Source organism: Bicyclus anynana, chromosome 8, assembly GCF_947172395.1.
Source record: "Bicyclus anynana chromosome 8, ilBicAnyn1.1, whole genome shotgun sequence".
Taxonomy (NCBI): Eukaryota; Metazoa; Arthropoda; class Insecta; order Lepidoptera; family Nymphalidae; genus Bicyclus; species Bicyclus anynana.
In genome coordinates this window covers 9,157,921-9,178,646 of record NC_069090.1, presented here as the reverse complement: position 1 = coordinate 9,178,646, position 20,726 = coordinate 9,157,921, and the positions used below count along the sequence as shown (strand labels likewise).

Sequence of the window (20,726 nt, the reverse complement as noted above, 5' to 3'; positions counted from 1 at the left end):
AAGTAATTCAAATAATACCGACTATCCATGTAACAGACGCCTTTACGTAACAAAGCGACAACGTTGCATTTTAAAATATGAATACGTCATTATTATAAGGATGCATTTAAGCGACATTTTAAGATCTTTTTAGAAAATATTCATTTTAGAACACATGTTCCTTGAACATTTTGAATTAATCTTTGTTAAAGAATATAAACCATAGAGTTATGGAAAATACTCCCGAGCACTCTGTATAGCAAAATACATATCAGTTTGAAAAGTTGGTAGTTGAGGTGAAACACGTCGGTCTATTGCCTTGTTATAACGCTGATTATGATGATAACGGGATTGGAGCGCAGTCACGATCCTCAACTAGTATGTACCAATGCTAGTGGTTAGTCATAGCAGGTACCTACCTACACGTGCCGTTCAACGCAACAATGTGCGAACGTTACCACAATAACACGCCCGCCTTACCGCGTGCTATTTACAATAAATACTTATTTCTTATCTTTATAATGTTGCCATCTGTTCTAAGATACTCGTAGAAGTAAAGTTTGTGAGGTTGGAGCGGGTAATCTCTGGATTTGCTACACCGATTTTGACAATTCTGTTACCAATAATGTAATGTAAAGGGCTATATTTTATGCCCTAAATACCATAAGAACGGAACCTACGCTGGTGAAACAGCATGCCGTCTACTAGTTGTGTAATGGGCTATATTTTATCCCCTAAATCCCATAAGAACGGGAACTACGCAGGTGAAACAGCAGGGCGTCTGCTAATTATCTATTAAAGTGAAGCAAAAATTTTGTAAGTAGGTTAACGAACGGAGAAGTATGAAAGACACAGTTAAAATTTTATGGAGAAGAAGTGCATTAAAGCTATTGTTTTTTCATTAAAAATACATTACAAATACATTAAATTAATCAAATCAAATATTACACGTCTGACGTCTTGACATCTGCAATCTCACCGATGTTAAAATATGTAACAGGACATTGCAGTTTTTAAAGCAAATACAAAGAATCCAAATTAATACAAAGAAATTACTCGGTAATTTTTTTTCAATATTCTTGCTCATGAGTGACATATCTACTAGATAAGTAGGTAGGTATTCGTAATCTAAGTATTTCTTACCTGTTGGAATAAGCAATACTGGTATGATTAATTTTATGTAGGACGATGCTGTGTTGGCACTTGTTTTTAATAAGTTTATTGAGTCAGCTACGAGTATGTCGATATGTGATCGATACTTTACAATCTACATGTTCAAATGGATAAAATGTCAGTAAAAGCATTTTTACAGTGAATTGTTTTTACTTCAACCCACTTATTTTTACAGATTTTTTCTTCAACCCACTCATTTTCTTTTTAATTTACCAGTCTTTTCTTCCGAAACAGTTTAACAATATACCGTACTTGTTTTACAAAGTAACAGACTAGTCTACTTTATATACTCAGAGGCACAATTATCCGCCCACTTTAATATACTCGCGTCATATTAAAGAGGGCGGATAATTGTGCCTTTGAGTTTATTAATATAAGTTTTAATGAATTTGGTCTTAGATCTATGCATTGATTCAAACCCATGAAACGGTCAACAAAATCAGATTATTAGGAAAATAACTGCTTTTATGTCCCAAGAAATAAGATCAAGGCTATACCTATCAGTAAATTACATTAGTAAATATACCTAATATCATTGATCCGAAATAGGTACTACGGCTGCTTCTATAATTACTAGTGTACGCCTGTGTGAAGCCTGGATAAAAGTAGCCCATGGGATAATTCAGGGTATAATTTATCTCCATTTCTATTTATCTCCAATCGGTTTAGTTGTGATGTGAAGGAGTAACAGACATACACAACTTTCACAACCTATCGCCTTTATGATATAGTTGTGATGTGATAAATAAACTTTTTGGTAGTAGTCTCTACAAACAGGCAAACACTATGTTCTAATAAAATTGAAAATTTTGAGAAACCCCCGAAGGTCATGAAACAATTACACAATCAATATTTTCCTAGATCAAGTTATCAATATTCTCCTGGAGTGCGCTTTCATTTGAGACCCCACTCGAGTATATTTGCAGACATTTATTCTTCCCCACTTTCACCCCCCACAACTTTTAAACGGCTCAACCGATTTTCATCAAACATGTCTAAAAGAAAAAAAAAACTAAATTGAAATAGCTTCATCCGTTCGGGCGCTATCGTGCCACAGACAAACCTGCTGACTGACAGACAGACACGTCAAATTTATAACATCCCTCTTTTGCGTCGGGGGTTAAAAATATAGCATTGCTGTGACTACCACACTACACGTGAAAAGGTGTATCATAAATGTTTACCTAATTACAACTTTATGACGTCAATGGTCAATAACTTGGCGGTGCGGCAACGTATGCCGCTGCCGTGTCTGAATGAACCTTTAGTCATACATATTGCGAGTAAAGTATCTATTACATAACACGAATACATACACGTGGCGTATACGTTACGTAACGCCGTTGCGAGCTCTACGCTATGCATAAAAAGATTATGTTACGTTTATTGTATCCATAGTTCATAGTAACTTGTCGCAGGACACGGCCAGCTAAAGCCAGCCTCGACCAAGCCACTCACGATCAAGTTTAGCGTCAAGTCTATTCGTCCCGTAAAAATCCATGGTTCCCGCGGGATTTGTGAAAAACTGAATTCCACACGGACCAAGTCGCGGGCGTCCGCTAGTAACAAAATAAAATACTACCGACTTCAAAAACACAAACGTATGCAGGAATGCAGGAGTATAAGCAAAAGTAAACATTATAATATTTTCTATCTACTGATCACTTTGATGGCGGTGCCAATAATACAATTAATCAATCGTCGAATTGTTTTTATCAAATTTATAAAGGACTAACTGCAAAATATATAGGTACTCTTTCTAATAAAAAAAGTAATATCAAAATCGGAGCACTCAATAAAAATTTATGCTTGGTTTTACATTAAAATTAATGGGTAAACAATCAATCATCCCGTGTTATGTCCTACTCTTAGGGTTAAAAGTATTTTTTCAAATTTATATGAGACTATTTTCAAAATATACCCTTACCGTTAAAAAAAGAATTATCAAAATCGGACTACTCATTAAAAAGTTATGCTTGGTTTTACATTAAAGTTAATGGGTAAACAATCAATCATCCCTTGTTTTTCTACTCGAAGGGTAGAAATTGTTTTTTCAAATTTATATGAGACTATTTTTATTCTCCTTTCTATTAAAAAAAGAGTTCGGGCAAAATCAAAATCGGACAACTCAATAAAAAGTTATGCTTGATTTTACGTTACGAAAACAGGGAAATATTGATTGTTTACCCATTAATTTTAATGTAAAACTAAGCATAACTCGTTATTGAGTCCGATTTTGATAATTCTTTATTTTGTAATATAAAAAAAAACATAATGTATAAAATATACCCTATATTCCGAAGATGGTCTCGTATAAATTTGAAAAAGCAATTCGAACCCTAAGGCTAGGAAAACAACGGATGATTGTCTACCCATTATTTATACCATTGGCAACCTTCAAAGTGATCAGTAGATAGAAAATATTTTTCTTTCACTTATTGGTTTCCTGCATACGTTTGTGTTTTTGAAGTCTGTAGTATTTTTTAACCATTTGTTATATAAATGGCAATCGGAGCTATTTCTGAGGACTTCCGGAATATTCTTGTTTTATGTATTCTTTTACTCTACTATAAGTAAAGTATATGATATCGTTCTAAGTAATAGTGATATTATTTAATATCTACTCTTTAAAATCCAAGAAATGTACGCATCTGAGGTAGATAGTTTTCTATTGATTTTTTTTTAAATAGAGTTTTCCTTCAGTAGGTAAATACGTATACGTTATCTTTAATGTACTCGAGTTACGGAGGTCAGATGGTAATCGTTGCCTGCTCGTAAAACTGTGTCTATTAGTACCTACCTATCTCGAATAGACTGCGGTTAAATACAGGGAAAATCACGTACCAATAGGGTTGCCAAAATATAGTATTTTCAGTTTTAGCTATAAAAAAATATGGTACGCTTAAATAAGATATATTATTTTATGGAACAAGCAAAAAAGCAACATTTATTGTTAATATTGTTTGTTAATAATTATTATAATTAAAAAACACTATTTACGAGTATTTCTGAAATAAGAGTGGCAAAGGTTGCTTTTACACATTTGATTTTTAAATTTTTGAAAACCATAAGCAATTTTTTTTTATTTGTTCGTTTTATGTTTGGAACTCAATAAAGTAAGTAAACAAGTTTGGATAGACTAGACGGATAGACGCTATTGCATTTGTACAAAACTAAAGTTCATAAAGTTTTAAAATGAAAAATTTTGTTTGTTAGATTTCAGTGTTGAAAATATACTATTTTTGCCTACTATATATTTCTTCAACAGTTCACTTCAACAACTTCAACGTATTCAACAACTTCAACATATATACAAACTTCAACGTATATAGTACGCAGACCCTAAATATAATACATATTAATACTTTTTTTTCAACAATGAATATCTACATTATCAGCTAGTAAAATAGGCTAAATTGTATACCAGTGTTCCAACCGCAGGATATTCATTAGTATTCAACATCTTATAAAAAAAACAGTAAATCGAAGTAAAGAAATTTCTGGATTTTAATATTATAAGGCAGTATGTATTAAGACGAAAAAAAACTATTTAAATTCAACTGATGTTTTAAAACAGATAAGTTTTTGTTACTTTTATGTTTATAGATTATATTTAACGATTTTACAAAAATACTTGGATATGTATACATACTGAATATATGTGTTAAACATAAACACACAACATAGTGATTACTCAATCATAATATATGAGTAAAATGCGGTTGCAATAAGTCGCCATTGTAACAAAACTAATTATTATAACAACAATATAATTATCGTGCCGTTTTCTCGCACGGCCATTGCCTACAGAATATTCGAGAACATATTGTAGATATTTAGAGAAACGATTATTTACGGTATTGTAAACCTAGACATTATTATTTTAAGATATTTTTATTCAGGATCTATCCAAAACCATTTTGTATGCGTCAAATACATATTGTATTGGGATATTGACTTGTAAAAAGGTAGATGGTTCCGAAAACATTTTTAGGGTTAAATTTTTAGGGAAACTATAAGGGTTCCTTATGGACTAACAAGGAACCCAATACCGTCTGTCCATCCGTCCGTCCGTCTGTCCTACCTACTAGAAAGCTATAAATTAGCATGAGTATGTAGGTAAATTAAAAATGTGAACAAAGTCGTAAAATAAAATATTGAAAAATATTTAAAAAAAATTGTTTTTAGTTGCAACTCCTCGGCTCTTATGTTAAACTGGTATTGCCCTCCCTAGCTAGCAACAACTAAAATAAACTAACTCAGAAAAGCTCAAATTAAAAAATCAACTTTATAGAATGTTTGATTAAATAAGAATTATTTTTGTTAATTGAATTTCGAAGTCGAATGGGAAAAGGGAAAAAACGAGAAAACTGACATGTGAAGTTCGCCAGCCTTCAACATACTTCAAATAAGTGTTCTGGACCTAAAAAAAAAACGGTGCCCTTTTAAGACTTTTTATTGTCTGTCTGTATGTCTCTCTAGACTCTAGACCCTTAATATTTTCCAGCTGTTTCAAGTCTACATATACCGATAAAATAGGTCTAAGGTGTAAGCGAACAAGTAAGTCTTCATTGTAATACAAGATTGATTGCCAATATGGTGTTTAGTGTCAGTAACCATACGTCTAAGTTTGCGCAGAAAGTCTCGAGGCTATCAATCCTAGTAGTAGTAGTAGTAGTAGTAGTAGTCCTAGTAGTCCTAGAATATTATTTTATCTTGTCATAATATATTTTACTAGCGGGCGCCCGCGACTTCGTCCGCGTGAAATTTAGTTTTTCACAAATCCCTCGGGAACCATGGATTTTTCCGCGATGAAAGTAGCTTATGTGTTCATTCCGCGTAGTAGGATAAATACGCTTTCGCGCCACGGGAACGGGAACTACACGGGTGAAACCGCGTCTACCGTGCGTTTACCAGTAAACAATAAATCTACAATGAAATGAACGTTGTTGTAAATGTTGACATTGAATAAGATTAAAGAGGATATTATAATATATCAGTTATATTGGTACCAATCCAACCTTTAATTAAAATTAATCTTTATTTCAATAAACGGTATTATCAATGTTGACAATCAATTTTCATTAATCTAGGTATGTGTGTATGTTGTGTTTTATTCAAGTTGTAGTGTGTGTAATGTTTAATTTTCATTAATTTAATTTATTTGTATTTAAAAATAGCTTTATGCACTTCTCCTTCATTATTACCCTTTAACTCGAGCCAAAACTACACGTTTATCCGTTTACCCAATTTCGTAAAAATGTACTGAATGTTTTTTATGTATGTCGCCATCATTGAGTTGATTTGGTCAGCTTATAGGCCGCCTAGGCCGTTCATAAAACACCGGCGTTCATTGAAACAGTTAAAACAACCAGGCAAGTAATTGAATTGAACAAGATGGCTTAATATCGCTAATCATTTAGTTAATGACAACTATACTATTATCATTAACCCTTGGTTAATCCGATTACCAAATGAGTTTTCTGGAGTACACACATACTCGTATATGTACGTATAGACACACATATTAGAAGACGAGTATATCTATAGTTCTATACTAATATTATAAAGAGGTAAAGTTTGTAGTATTGTTGGGGGTAATCTCCAGATCTGCTGACCTGATCTTGAAAATTCTTTTACCACTAGAAAGCCACGTGTTTTTTGAGTGTCAGCTATATTCTATCCCCGTATTCTCAGGATTACGCGAACTATGCGAGTGAAACCGCGGGGCGTCGGCTAGTCTACTATATAAAAATAAGTCGGGTTTTCCTTCCTGACGCTATAACTCCAGAACGCACGAACCGATTTCCACGGTTTTGCATTCGTTGGAAAGGTCTCAGGCTCCGTGAGGTTTATAGCAAAGAAAATTCAAGAAAAATTTCAACGCAAGGTAGAGGTAGGGTAGGGGTAGGGTAGGGGTAGGGTAGGGGTATGGTAGGGGTAGGGTAGGGGTAGGGTAGGGTAGGCTAGGGTAGGGTACGGGTAGCGTAGAGGTAGGGTAGGGTACGGGTAGGGTGGGGGTAGGGTAGGGTCGGGGTAGGGTAGGGTAGGGTGGGGGTAGGGTAGGGTAGGGGTAGGGGAGGGTAGAGGTATTTGAAAGTTTACATCGAGTTTCACGCGAACGAAGTCGCGGGCATCCGCTAGTACACTATAAGATTAGGTGTTTCGGCTTCCGAAAATGTGTGAGCCCGGGGTCTCTAGCGAAAGGTTGCGATTAAGCCAAATGTCTGGCGAATGGGGATATCATTTCTCATATTATGACGATAAAAATATACTTTATACTTCTGCTGGTTTGAGGGTAGTTATGGATCTTTGAAACCTGCTATCTCCCAAAGCCACTACGGTTCAAACTCCATAGTTGGTTTCATACTCATCTATAGTAGGAGCATGAGCTGATAAACTTTCAGCTTTTATAAAATGACGAAGGTCTGGCTGTCGCTGACTCTCAGTCTATGAAAATTGATATTCGACGAGCGCGCTGTCAATATCAATGATCCTGTCCGAAAATCTGAATTACATAAACATTGTTACGCTGAAATCCTTGCGCAACAAGCTATTTACGTAATATCCGATTCTGGAATTTTATTCAGGAATGACAAGATATAAAAAGATTTGTCATATTTTGATTTTTTTGGTAAATTATGCTTTACCACGATCTCACGTGTGGCCTAAAGTCTGCCACTGACGATTAAGTAAGCTCGTGTGTTGGTCGCGATGTGCATGACAACACATGATCCGTTTTATCGGCTATCAAGCCGTTAGCGCTGCAGGTATTTGAGCTTAACGAATGGTTGGTAAGTGGCCAGCATAATAAGGACCACGCATCCCAAGAACTATACACTCGCCTATACACTCTTGTTTTGCCCAATTTTATTCGGGAGGGAATTTTAGCCAAATACCCAAGAAATGAAAATTTTTTGACATTGGGAAATTTATTTGAACACATTCTACTTTATTAGAATGCTATAATAATACTAGCGGTCCTGCTTCCTGGTCCTGGTTAAGCTTCGCTTTGACTTATGTTCACTTCTTCCCTATCCCTACCATACCCCTACTTTACCATGAATTTATTTGTTACAAAAAATGTGATAAATGAAGAACCGCTCGACCGATTTTGGTCAAACTTCACATCTACTAAATAGTCTGAACAAAGCCTAAAAATTTGGCTTGGATAAGTGAGCTCGTTTTTGAGTTATAAAATTAACGAAAGTAACGTAAACGTAGATGTACAGATTTCATAGATGCAAGAATGCCCTGCCATGAGGACTCACTATGAACCAACTTTGGAGAAGGAATCTTCCATTTTGTACAAATTGTACGTTTGTTCGAATCAATGGGAAATAAATAGGTTTGTCAGAGAATTAGATTTTTCCATCGCATTATTATCGTATTTACTTGTAAGGTAAATTAAATTTAAATCAATTCGGTATAAATAGCAACGTTTAATAGTAAAAAGTCAATAAGTGTCTAGGTACCTAGAATATAAATAATTTATTTGTTCCATTTTCAATTACTTGTTATGAAAGATTTAGACACAGTAGAACAGAAGTGCCTATTGATTAAAGAATACCTATAAAGTCTTTTGGACTTGCAGCAAATGTGCGCTAAATAGCCACAATTATTATCATACTGACCAAAATTGAGATGTAGGTATTGGTATTATTTAGATACTGGCTGAATACTATTTATGGATGAACCGAAGACAAAAATAAAACGTAATACGACTTTGTGGATAAAGATTAGTAACATTGTTCGCAAGGCGTACAATAACATTGTTCACGTCACGCATATTTAAGCAACAAATCTACCAACAGTCAAGGTAATAATTAAAGCGATAACGGTGTAACTATTAAAAACTTTGAAACAAATACGAAAGTCATATTACCTGAATGATAATATGGTAAAGATGTCTATATTTAAGCAGGCGCGTCGAGTGTAAACGGGTTAACGGTGGATATAAAAATCCAATACGATAAAATGCGTGTAGTTTAGTTCTGGAATGTGCAGAGCAGACAATGCTGGCGGGGGCGGGGGCGGGGACGCTCCAGCGGTCCAGCGGTTGCCAGTCGCTGCAGCGGACGCGCACGTGGGGCGCGGCGCGCAGGTGCCGCCGACCTCGCGCTATCTCGTCTCGCCGCGCGCCGAGGTCGCGATGATAACGAACGCTATTTTCGTCCGCTGCCGCCGGCCCCGTGTTCGTGACCGTCGCGAACGCACCCGCGGAACCACCACGAACTCCCGAAATGGCTAAAGCGGACGACCGGCCGCTGAGGTCGCGACGTCACAGTGATCCGCGACGGCAGAGTCCTGGAGCCGACCGACGTCGACGAACTCCGTCCGACGACTGAACTGAACGGGTGCGGAGTGCCGGAGCGCGACGCGTCTCGGAGGTGCGAGGCGGGAGGAGTGCGACCTCCGAGCCCCGCGCTTCCCCGCCGGACGAAATCGCGAGGGGGAGGGCCGGGCGAGGGGAGAGAGGCGCGCACGCGGTCGAGCGCAACTCTCGCTGCACTGTCTCAGCACTTTACATAACGCTGCACGTTCGGCGGCGGCCGACACGCGGCGCGCCGCATTCGCTCGCCTCGAAACGAGGTCGCGACGACGGCCGCGTACACCTACAGAATCGAAAGACGGTCGGTCGATGATGAAACGGCATTAGTACTCCGATGACGCGCCTGAAGAGTTAGTCGGTCACCGCCGGAGTCACTGAACCTCGACGGCGCAGCGGCGAATAAGGTGAATGGAACGTTGCAACCGAAACGGGCGACGCGGCGAGCGCACTCGTCGCGCCGCACGCCGCTGCCCGCGCGATGCCGCTTAACTTTCTAAATAAAACACGCCAGGTTAGATTCAAATAGTCTGTGTGCGTTACCCTATTCGGTGTTATCGCCTCCACAGTATACACTGGGCAGCCTGAAACCGGGCTGAACCATTCTAATTAGCTAACTCGTTAAGATTTGAGAACAAAAACTACTAATGGACAATGCGTCTAACGACAAGGTTAAACCGCAACACGAGTCACCGCAAACAGAAATGATCTAATTTGCCTAATGTTACACACTCTAATCCGACTAACAGGATTTCTGCACGTACCACGACTACATACCACGCCATGGGTAATTCTAATTTGTAAATTGAATGAACACAATCATTTCCTTCAGACGTGAACTTCTACGTGATTTAGCAATTAATCTGCAGGTATATAAAAAGGTTGCAAAATTGTAGATGCATACGTCATGTCGAACCAGCGTAGGTACCCTGCAAAATTTGCGGAAGCGGATATGTACGAGCGCAAACTATTACAAACATAAATCTAACGCAACGATCGTGCACTTCACGCTCCAAGTGACTTCGCGTTAAAAATCACCAAATCCAATGACTACACGCCCGACACCGGGGACACGAACACGGGGCTTACAGAGGCGGCGAGGACTATTGCCGGGAGTGCAAGTATGTAACAGGAGCACATGAATAAGTGGGTGCAGGTACGGGTAAGGTCGCGCGGGGCGCGGGGGAGGGACGCGCGGTGCGCATGCGTGCGCCGTCTGACCTTGGCGCGGTGCATCGTGCCCCCCTCCCCGGGCGAACACCTCCCCCTCTCCGTGCGCCTCTCATAACCACACCTGCCGGTTAAGCAGGTTGGGATCCGACCTAGCATCATTCCTAGATTCTATTTTCGGACATGAACTTGGTAATCACTCCTCGGTTTGATCCGTTGCGACAGTAAGGACTCCTAATAACGCTCGAGTTACAGGATAAAACCAACTAGTTTCTAGATATATAGTTTTCATATAATTTTTGGGAAACGAATCATGGAAAGTGTGCAATATTTTTTAAACCAAATCCTTTGTAACGTAATTGTAATTGTTACAACAATCGATAAAAAACGCTCGACACGAGTCTCAGTCCAAGTGGAAACGTCAGGGGGAGTCCACCCACCGGATGTCGAGATATGGCGCCGCGCCGCGCAACACGTAACACCCCGATTCATTTAACCAAACCCTGCACTTGAGGACTTAATTATATTGTACACGTTTATAGTAAATTATAACGAACGAACAGACCCCCCGAGATTCCGTTCGTTGTTTACAAAACCCGCAGAAACCATAGATTTGACCGGTCTAAAAAGTAGCCTATGTTCTGCTCCAAGGTCCAATTTATCTTTAAACCAAATTTCATCCAAAGCAGATCAGCTGTTAAGCCGTGTAACTGACTTTACCACTTACTGGTATGAAATTAGAGATAGAAAAATAGCAATACACGCAAGCGTAAAATTTTAGCCTTTATAGGGAAATTATTAAAGAAAGCTCAATGGGACACGGGGAGGCGAAAATGTCAAGTCCGACTCTTGCCGACTAAACCTCATATTTTTTTTCCAAAGAGAACATTATTTCACACAATCGCGACCACACCATCGCCCGCTAAGGAAGACTCTTTTCTTTGAACTAGGATTCGTTACTAATCGGGTAAGGATTCATATCCTACTAATATTATAAACGCGAAAGTTTGTATGGATGTTTGTTTGGATGTTTGTAAAGAGTATTTAAGAGCGCGCAGCACATCGGTACGATATGGATAAAATTCGAAGCGCAAGCGAGACGCCGAATTATGACTTTCACGTGAGTGAAAAGCACGGAGCGATTGACGCGTGACGCAAATTTTATGACGTGAGCGCCAAAACCATTTTTACCTAATTGCAAGTAAATTAAACAACATAACGAAAAACAAAATGGCCATGTTCAAGATATATACCTAATTTTCTATACAAAACAAAAATTTAAGAAAATAAGTTTGCTTTTCCTGAGATTGAAAGCAAAATGTGAGCAAAACATGTATTTTTCAAAAAAATAAACTACCGAAAAAAGTTTTACAAGTTGTGTATTTTGTATAGTCATAACGAAGCTAACACTTTGAAATATCATTTACCCAAATATCAGGCTCCTAACTTTTCCAGAATCTGAGATCCAGAACCATTTGTAACCACCAAATTACATATTACACACTCTTACACGCCTTGTTTCGTGGCGCGACGTGTATTTGACATGTTCGCAGTGGCGGATTTGTAGTGTTGACTGGCCCAGGCCCCACATTACCAGCCGCCCCTTTCCCAGCACCCATTAGACTAGTTTTTTTCCTTTTTTCATAAGCAATATTGATTTTGTAAATCGTATTTCTCCAAAAAGTCGGAAAATATTGCACAATTTTCCGAGATTTTGGCGATAATTGCACGTTTAAATAAAACACTCAAACGGATTTAAGTTAAAAATAAACCAGAAAGTGATAAAGTGCGGACGCTGGATGCTTTTTGCTAATTGTCTATTTGTGAGTCCTATTTTTAATAAGAGGATTACAAACGAATATTTGGTACTATACCTTGAGCATTTTATATCTTGAGGGTTATGCAATTACGAAAAACTGTTTTTAGAGAAACCCTTATCTTCATAATTCGATTATTCAGCAGTGTGTTCAAGCTTTACGTTAAAAGAAAAACAGAAAGTGATAAAATTGGAAATTATTGAAATTGGTGAAATTTGGTTATTATTCATTGATTATTCCCCCGTTTTTGTTACGAATGGCAGGCCCTAGGCACAGGCCTACTGGGCCTTAGGGTAAATCCACCACTGTATGTCCGTAGTCAACGTATCTCCGCGAACATTTCAGGCTCTGTTACGCAAGATCTTCGCCAAGTTTCAGTGTCACTATGGCAGTAAGATTGTCGTCTGGAAAGATGTCACTCGCATCCGAGAAACTTTATGTAACTTGTCCTGCTAGATAAAAGTTAAAACATTTCTTTTGTCGTAAAAGTATCTACTGTTCACATAAAATTAAACATCTAACGGGATACTGGAACCGATAACTGGTGGAATTGAAGTATAAATTTTGAATAATACATACAAACACAGAGTCCATACTGTATATATGCCAATGATATTTCATACTAGAGATATGGCCTAGTGCCCTATCAAATTGCATCAAAACTGAGGCGGACACATGCTTCATTTAGTCGCATATTAAACAACAAAGTTATTTAACACACAATACCTAAATATTGTCTACTATATAGAATTGTGTGTTTAGGATGTGTAAAAACTATATAAAAATAATGTAAGTAAACACACAATTGTGCATGTGTGCGCTCAGTGGAGGCGATAAATTCGCATCGCTTTTGCGGTGATTTTATAGGCACGTAACATATCTACAGTATAAAATAATCATTGGTATATGCTCGTAAGTCGTATGCCACATCTACAATTTTAATAACTTATTTTTGTCAGGAAAACTGTCAATTTAACGCCAGGTGGATACCTATATCTACGATTAATTTACTTACATTTTTGACTGTAGATAGATAATAATATTATAGTACAGAGGATCTTGGTCATGGGTGCAGTGAGTAGTAACCCTGCTTTCTGCATTCACGGCCCTGGATTCGATTCCCACAACTGGAAAATATTTGTGTGATAAGCATGGATGTTTTTCAGTGTCTGGGTGTATTTATACATTACGTATAGAAGTATTTAGAGCCGTGATAGCCCAGTGGATATGACCTCTGCCTCCGATTCCGGAGGATGTGTGTTCGAATCCGGTCCGGGGCATGCACCTCTAAGAAATTAAATATCACGTGTTTCAAACGATGAAGGAAAACATCGTGAGGAAACCTGCACGCCAGATAAATTTCTTAATTCTCTGCGTGTGTGAAGTCTGCCAATCCGCATTAGGCCAGCGTGGTGGACTATTGGCCTAACCCCTCTCATTCTGAGAGGAGACTCGAGCTCAGCAGTGAGCCGAATATGGGTTGATGATGATGATGATATACTTAAGTATTTATAAGAAGTTTAACCGCTATCTTAGTACCCATAACACAGGCTATACATTTACTTTGGGGCTAAGTAGTGACGTGTGTATTATGTAAGTATACTCATAATTTATTAGTAAAAATATACCTTAGTCATATGCCACTTTGCCTATATCTTTGGCATACAATATATGCCCGTAACTATTACAAACACCGAGATGTTAATATTTTTATTTTACAAGAGGCCTATCCAATCCAACAAACGAATATTTGGCGTGTTAACTTGAGCATTTTATATCTTTGGAGTTATGTGATCACGCAAAATTGTTTTTAGAGAAACACTTATCTTCATAATTCGATTTTCCAGCAGTAGGTACTCGAGGAGACATTCAACCGAGCGTTTTCCAATGGTTATGAAGTATATATTATTCATGTTTCGCATGTAACCCGTTAGAATGGCGCTTACGGCTTGCCAGACACTGTTATACCGAATACATTTCGCGACATTATTCTTGTTGTTATTTTTTCATCTCTGTTATAACTAGTGCGGGTCACCTGATGTTAAGTGATAGCCAAAGAGATACTGGTAACTTAAAGGTTCTATATACCTACATATCGACAGATTCAAAAAGAATAATAAGCAGATAGAGCCCACGAAACAAGACGGTGTCGTAGCCGTTCCAAATACAAGAATCAAAAACGAATACATTCTCGAATCAGTACGACACGAGCGTTGCATCAGTAATTTTCAATATTATTCAAGAAAAGTGGTCTTATGTTTTTAAATATTTTCAAAACTGTTCACAAAAAGTAAAGAAATAAGTGGAGTACTTTTTTATTGGTAATTATTGATTATTATATTAATTTACGTAATTGTTTTTAGTGTTAAATGTTGAAATACAAATTATGAAAAAAGTTTGTACATATGCGGATGTCTATGGACTTTTTTCATGGGTTTCATCGACTTTACCACGCTGCTTGTAAAGACTCATTCTGGATCATTCTTTATTCAGTGTACATATAATATACATATACATACATATTTAGAAACACTAGGCACACACAGACGGACAGCAAAATTATCCTATAAATATAGAGGTTCCATTTCTATAATTTGTGTTACGGATCCCTAATAAGAAAACAATACATTCTTGTAGAAGATGGCCTATCGAGTATGCTACAACGCATGAATAAATTACTGAATATTGGATACATTTCGGATAGTACTCGCGCAGTGTAGTACGGATGGCGAGGTCGTCCGATCCCTTTCACCATTCTGATCGCGCGGTACATTGGCGACCTTACTGGAGCCTTGGTGATAAGATCCACGCAGTCTCGGTTGTACCTATCTACCGTCATGTAAATAAAGAATAGCACGCCTCACGCCCACCCGCATACCTGCAGCGCTGCCGGCTTGAGGTCCGTCATTACCTATAATATATAACCTATGTGGATTTACAAGACGGAGGTCCTGGGTTCGATCCCCGGCTGGGCAGATTGAGATTTTCTTAATTTGTCCAGGTCTGGCTGGTGGGAGGCTTCGGCCGTGGCTAGTTACCACCTTACCGGCAAAGACGTACCGCCAAGCGATTTAGCGTTCCGGTACGATGCCGTGTAGAAACCGAAAGGGGTGTGGATTTTCATCCTCCTCCTAACAAGTTACTAAATGCCCCCCCCCCCGACTACAGGGACCGATTACGTATGAAACGAAAAAATTTCTACAAGTGAGTGTGTGTTTCTTTTGTGGGAAATCTTTACCGTTCATTTAGACTGGAGCGGTTAGCAAACCTAATTTTTACTTTAAAGTAAAATTGGTAACTAAATAAGTTTTTCGAGATATGTTGCTCATCTATTGGGCCCACCTAACTAATTCTGATACAGGGCTCCTACAAGGCACGCTACGCCATTGGTTTAAACTCATCGTGTGTTGATCGCGATGTGCACCAACACACGATTTTACCGGACGTCATGCCGGCAGCGTTGTAGGCTGCGTTGTATGTGCCTATATGCATATAGCTGGCTTTACGCAAAGCGTACGAAGTGCGTATCGGGCCACGCGCAGTTTAGGGTTCCGCAGTTGTGTCACCAACGTCGATTTAGAATGGTGGTTTTTGGTTGTTTGGCTACAATTAGTATTTCAGCAAAGTTTTCACGGGAATGAGAACTACGCGGGTTAAATCGCGACGTTCTGCTAGTAAAAAATAAATATTAAGCTTTTCTAGTTCAGTTACCAAGCATAATTTCTATAGTTATTTAGTTTATTATAGTTTTATAGTTCGAGTGTGTACCTAGATAGGTCCTAACTGTACAAGAAATTAACATTTCTCTGATAAAAGTTGTAAATAGGCAATAAATCTATTTTAGTATGACACTGCACGTGTAACACAACAATAGATATCACTTGCAAAAGATAAAACGCCGAATAAGCAAGAATATTCAATGATAAACCTACAACTACCTTACACAGGGCTGACATCAGTTGAGTAAGGTACCTGTGAAGTATACTTTGAACCTTTTGTACCATATTTGTAGTTTCTAATTGTAATTAGACCAGGTGATGTGAGGTATTGAGTGTGCATAATTCGAGGACCGCATTCTGTTCACAGTTTTGAATTCAGAAAAGCATGCAGATTACGTTTCTGCATGTTGCCTAGATCAATTATAAGTCTTTATTTAAGATAATTTCATGACATTCGGGGGTTTTCAAAATTTTCAATTCTACGTTATTAGCCATATATTCCCAGAGGACATAGATCTACGCGAGTGAAACCATGGGGTGTTATTTTATATTAGTTTGGCAGTCAAGGTCTCTTCGTTGAAATAACTATGCTAGATGATCACAAAAACGAAAATACGATGAATAACAATTTAGTGTCTCATTGTTACAATGGTACACTTATCTATACTTATAATAAATCTGCAGAGAGGTCATGAAATGTATTTCCAAAATAACTATCAGGGGGTGATTAGTGATCGATATTTATGCCAAAAATGCGTGCTTTGCTTCGTGCGTGAAATTGTTGTTTTCTCCGGAATAAAAAGTAAAATAAAAGCCTATATGTTGCTCATTAACCTCCTCTATCTTCCAGTGAAAGTCCTATCAGCGTACCAAATATTAGCCCGGACAAAAATTTAAAAAATCGTTGTTGTTTTAACCAACTCCATAAAAAGATTTTTTTTTAAATATTAGTTACCGCATAACTTCGTCATTTCTTAACAAATTATAATTTTTTTTTTTTTTTGTTTGAAAGAGTATACTTCCAGATTGGTCCCATTTATTTTAAATGAAAATTAAATGCCAGGACACACTAAAAACAGAAAAATAAAATCTTTTTAACAAAAAAATTTAACCGACTTCAAAATCACAAAAATAAGCTAAAAAAAGTGAAAAATAACATCATATGTGCTACCTTCTGATCACTTTTGAAACGTCAAGTTATGAGTACCTGTCATGATTTAATGGTAACAATTAAAGTAGAAAACTTAAAATTCAAGTTACGAGGGTTCCAATCGCGTCTTGGCCCGAGAAGAGACCACAACAAACTCATCCATTAAACAGATGGGTGAAAGTCATTTCTAATTTGGAAATTCTATTAGGATTAGGTTAGTTGACTTATACGAAATTGAGATTCTTTGTAACAATTGTCATCCGGTGCCTACTGACAACCCTTCGTGGACATCATACATTAAGCAGATGACATTTCTCAGTTGATTTGATGTTTATTTTAATAGGCCAGTAATAAAGACCAAATTAGTGAATAGGCCAGCAATCCTCAATTGTCCAAACCTAGTTTTGATATTTTCTATGAGATATTATGATTTATGTCTCAAGTCTTTTAGCTTCGTAGCTTTGTTCCTAAAAAATGTTTAACGATGTTTTTCTGAGGATTGTTTCGAAGGTAAATGACTGGTGACTAAGACATGATTGCTCATATAATAATGAGGAAAATATTAAAAAAAAATGTGAACTATACTTTGACGGTTGAGGGTCTGAACCCTTGATGCTTCTTTCAAAGCCACCACAATCCAAACTCTATAAATGGCTAATAATACTAGGTACCTATAATTCGACATTATTTAAAACATTTCTTCGACATTTTCAATTGCACGAATATAGATAACAGTTAGTCATTCAAATGTTCTATGGAACTTTAAGTTAAACTGGGCTCCACGTTACGTCGGCGTTGCTTTGTTTACACAATAGGTACCTATAATACAGCAAACGCATTATACCATTTGCGCGTTTATCGGCTGCGATAATCTAGAACACGAATTCATCACCAAACGGCGTAGGGTGTTATAAACCTAAAACGTTGCGTAATTACACTCTATCTGTGACTTTCAGGGTAATTTCTAATAAGCAAGTTTACGAGGAGAAAGAAACAGCATGTGATTAGGTGAGATGGCAGGCACAGGATGCGTGTGCACATCGCGAGCCGGTCCGCCGCGCCCCTGCCGCGTTGCATCGCACCTCCCCCCGCGACACGCGGCGATCAGCTGACCGCTCGCAGGCCGCCGCGCGCCGGCTGCGTCCCTCGACCACTGCCGCGCGCGACCGCCGAGCGCGGCCTCGCCGCCTAGCGCACGCAGCGATGTACGCACAATGCACGGAAACGTTCAATGAGAGAGTTCGGAGTCGATCAGCTATCACTCGACGCAAATAGTGTGTAGGTGTTCGTGTCGAACGCTGACTACGATTTACACGCGCAATATTTCTCATACGAGTTACTGATGTGATGTCGTCATCTCAAAACTTTCGTTAGCGAACGAGGCGAACACTGGCAAGATGCGAACGGAAATGGAGAAATGCAAGCGACGTGCGACTCGCACGCGCGTGCATCTCTATAATCCTAAAGTTAACGCAGCGGGAGCGATTCTCACTCGCGATGAGATAATCTGAGCACAATCGCGAGCCGTCGAACAGGCGACCCATGCGGGGTCAACGGCTCCGTCGCCGCACAATATCATCGTATGGCATAATTCTAGATTCGGGCGAACGGCTGTAGTAATCGGCGAATTTCGGGCTTCCTTTGTTTACGTGGGGCGGGGCGGACCGCGACTGCGTGGCGCTCAAGGTCAAGAGCGGCGGGCGTCGGCCGCCGCAGGGCGCGGGCCGAGCGGGTCGGAGAGGGCGCGTCGCCACTTACCGGCCTGGAGGCGCCGCTCCTGCAGCTCGATGAAGCGCGCCGCCTCGAGCAGCGTGTCGAGGAGGCTCATGTCGGGAGCGCGGCCGGCGCGCGCGGTACGTGCGCGCCCGCTGTCACGCCGCGACTGGCCACGCGCTCGCCGGCCGCTCACGTGGCCGCCCGCCCGGCGCACCAATGGCGGCGCGGCGCGCGCATCACGTGGCCGGGCGCGCCCGCCAATGGCGCAGCGCGCGGCGGGGTGCGCGGGGCGCGGATCGATGCCAGTGCAGCCGCGGAGCGGCGGCGGGCGGCGGCGCCGGCGGTCGCGTGCAGGCGGCGGAGTACGCTTTGTTTATGATCGCAAGCGCGCGGCACGTGCGACCCGCCCGACTTTCACTTCGCCGTCGATGATGCGCGCAGAATTAAAACTTGACAATTTTTTTATTTTGCCATGACATCTTCGACGATCTTAACTGTTAATATAAAAGTATAAGTAACTAACAAAATTATTAAAGATAATTGGTATTTTGTACCTATATAAAGTTTTGAACTATTCAGACCAAGATCCAAACGTCAATTGGTTGGAAAATGTGACTATTCTTCACAACTTTTACCTTTCTTGTTTAGTGATTCGTGTAAACTACCAAGCTAGCTAGTAATAGTACAACAGCTAGTTAGTAAAAACTTCTTGTACACTGTGTACATATGTACCTATGTACAATAAGTTTTCACTAACAAGAAGCAGAAATAATCTTTAAATAAATTGACTAGATTTAGAAATTACATGGTAACCTACATACTTTCTCCTTTACCATTACTAAATTGTCTATTTACTATGGTAGTATTTTGCTTTTTTGATAGTAATATTTATCTTCATTTATGTACAAATGTACATAAGTATATATTATTTAATTCCCAGTATAAAACATAGTACTATTAAAATAAAATTCTATTTTACTCTTACTTTTAACAAGGATAAATAAACTGCATGAAATGAAATCAGATTAATAAACTGTCATTGATTTTTCAATATTTATAGAATTATGTATTTATCTATTCATTTTCCTGAAATACCATGATGATGGGATTATAACAAAAACGTTAGATTGACTCTCTGTCCTTACATATTGATTATTATTGGCGAAATTTTTTGACTCATCGTTTATCAGATAGCCTGAATCTGAATGGAAACTAATCTCGCTGATAAAAAGCTGGACGATATAATATCAAGTATCTCCCTATAATAAACATAATTCATGAGTAACTCCTATACAAAAGGGGCATAGATGTTTGAAGTCTGTCCTAGGGTCATTTTACTTTTGTCAGTGAACTATATTATCTACAATAATATATGTGAATTAAAAAAACATACATACAGCCGAACGTAGAACCTCCTCCTTTTTGGAAGTCGGTTAAAAAATATTGTTTTCTTTATTTATCCAGAACAGTTAAACCGACTGTGTTGAAACTTTGACGAGGTTCAGAGACACGAGATTTCTTTATTGGTACAAATTACTTTTAGACATCTAAAACTTTGTGTCGAGCAGCTAACCAGACAATGTTCCGCAACGTCATGAACTTTGCATGCTTCTATACCCACAAATTTTATTATCAGAGGGGAATTCAGATCATGATAGCCTAGTTGACACTTT

At 38.8% G+C, this 20,726-nt stretch overlaps 1 protein-coding gene across 5 annotated transcripts in view; it reads right to left on the bottom strand.

Annotated features, from left to right (window-relative positions):
• LOC112049929 (max-binding protein MNT) overlaps positions 1-10,807 on the bottom strand; it is a 41,987-nt gene extending 31,180 nt beyond the window's left edge. For 3 of the 5 annotated variants that reach the window (XM_024087993.2, XM_024087994.2, XM_052882748.1), the window contains exon 1: positions 9,038-10,807. The gene's annotated coding sequence lies outside the window, so the exon portion shown is untranslated. The remainder of the gene's footprint in view (positions 1-9,037) is intronic. The other 2 variants (XM_024087996.2, XM_024087995.2) reach the window with 2 other exon arrangements.
• Between the last annotated feature and the right edge of the window lie 9,919 nt (positions 10,808-20,726).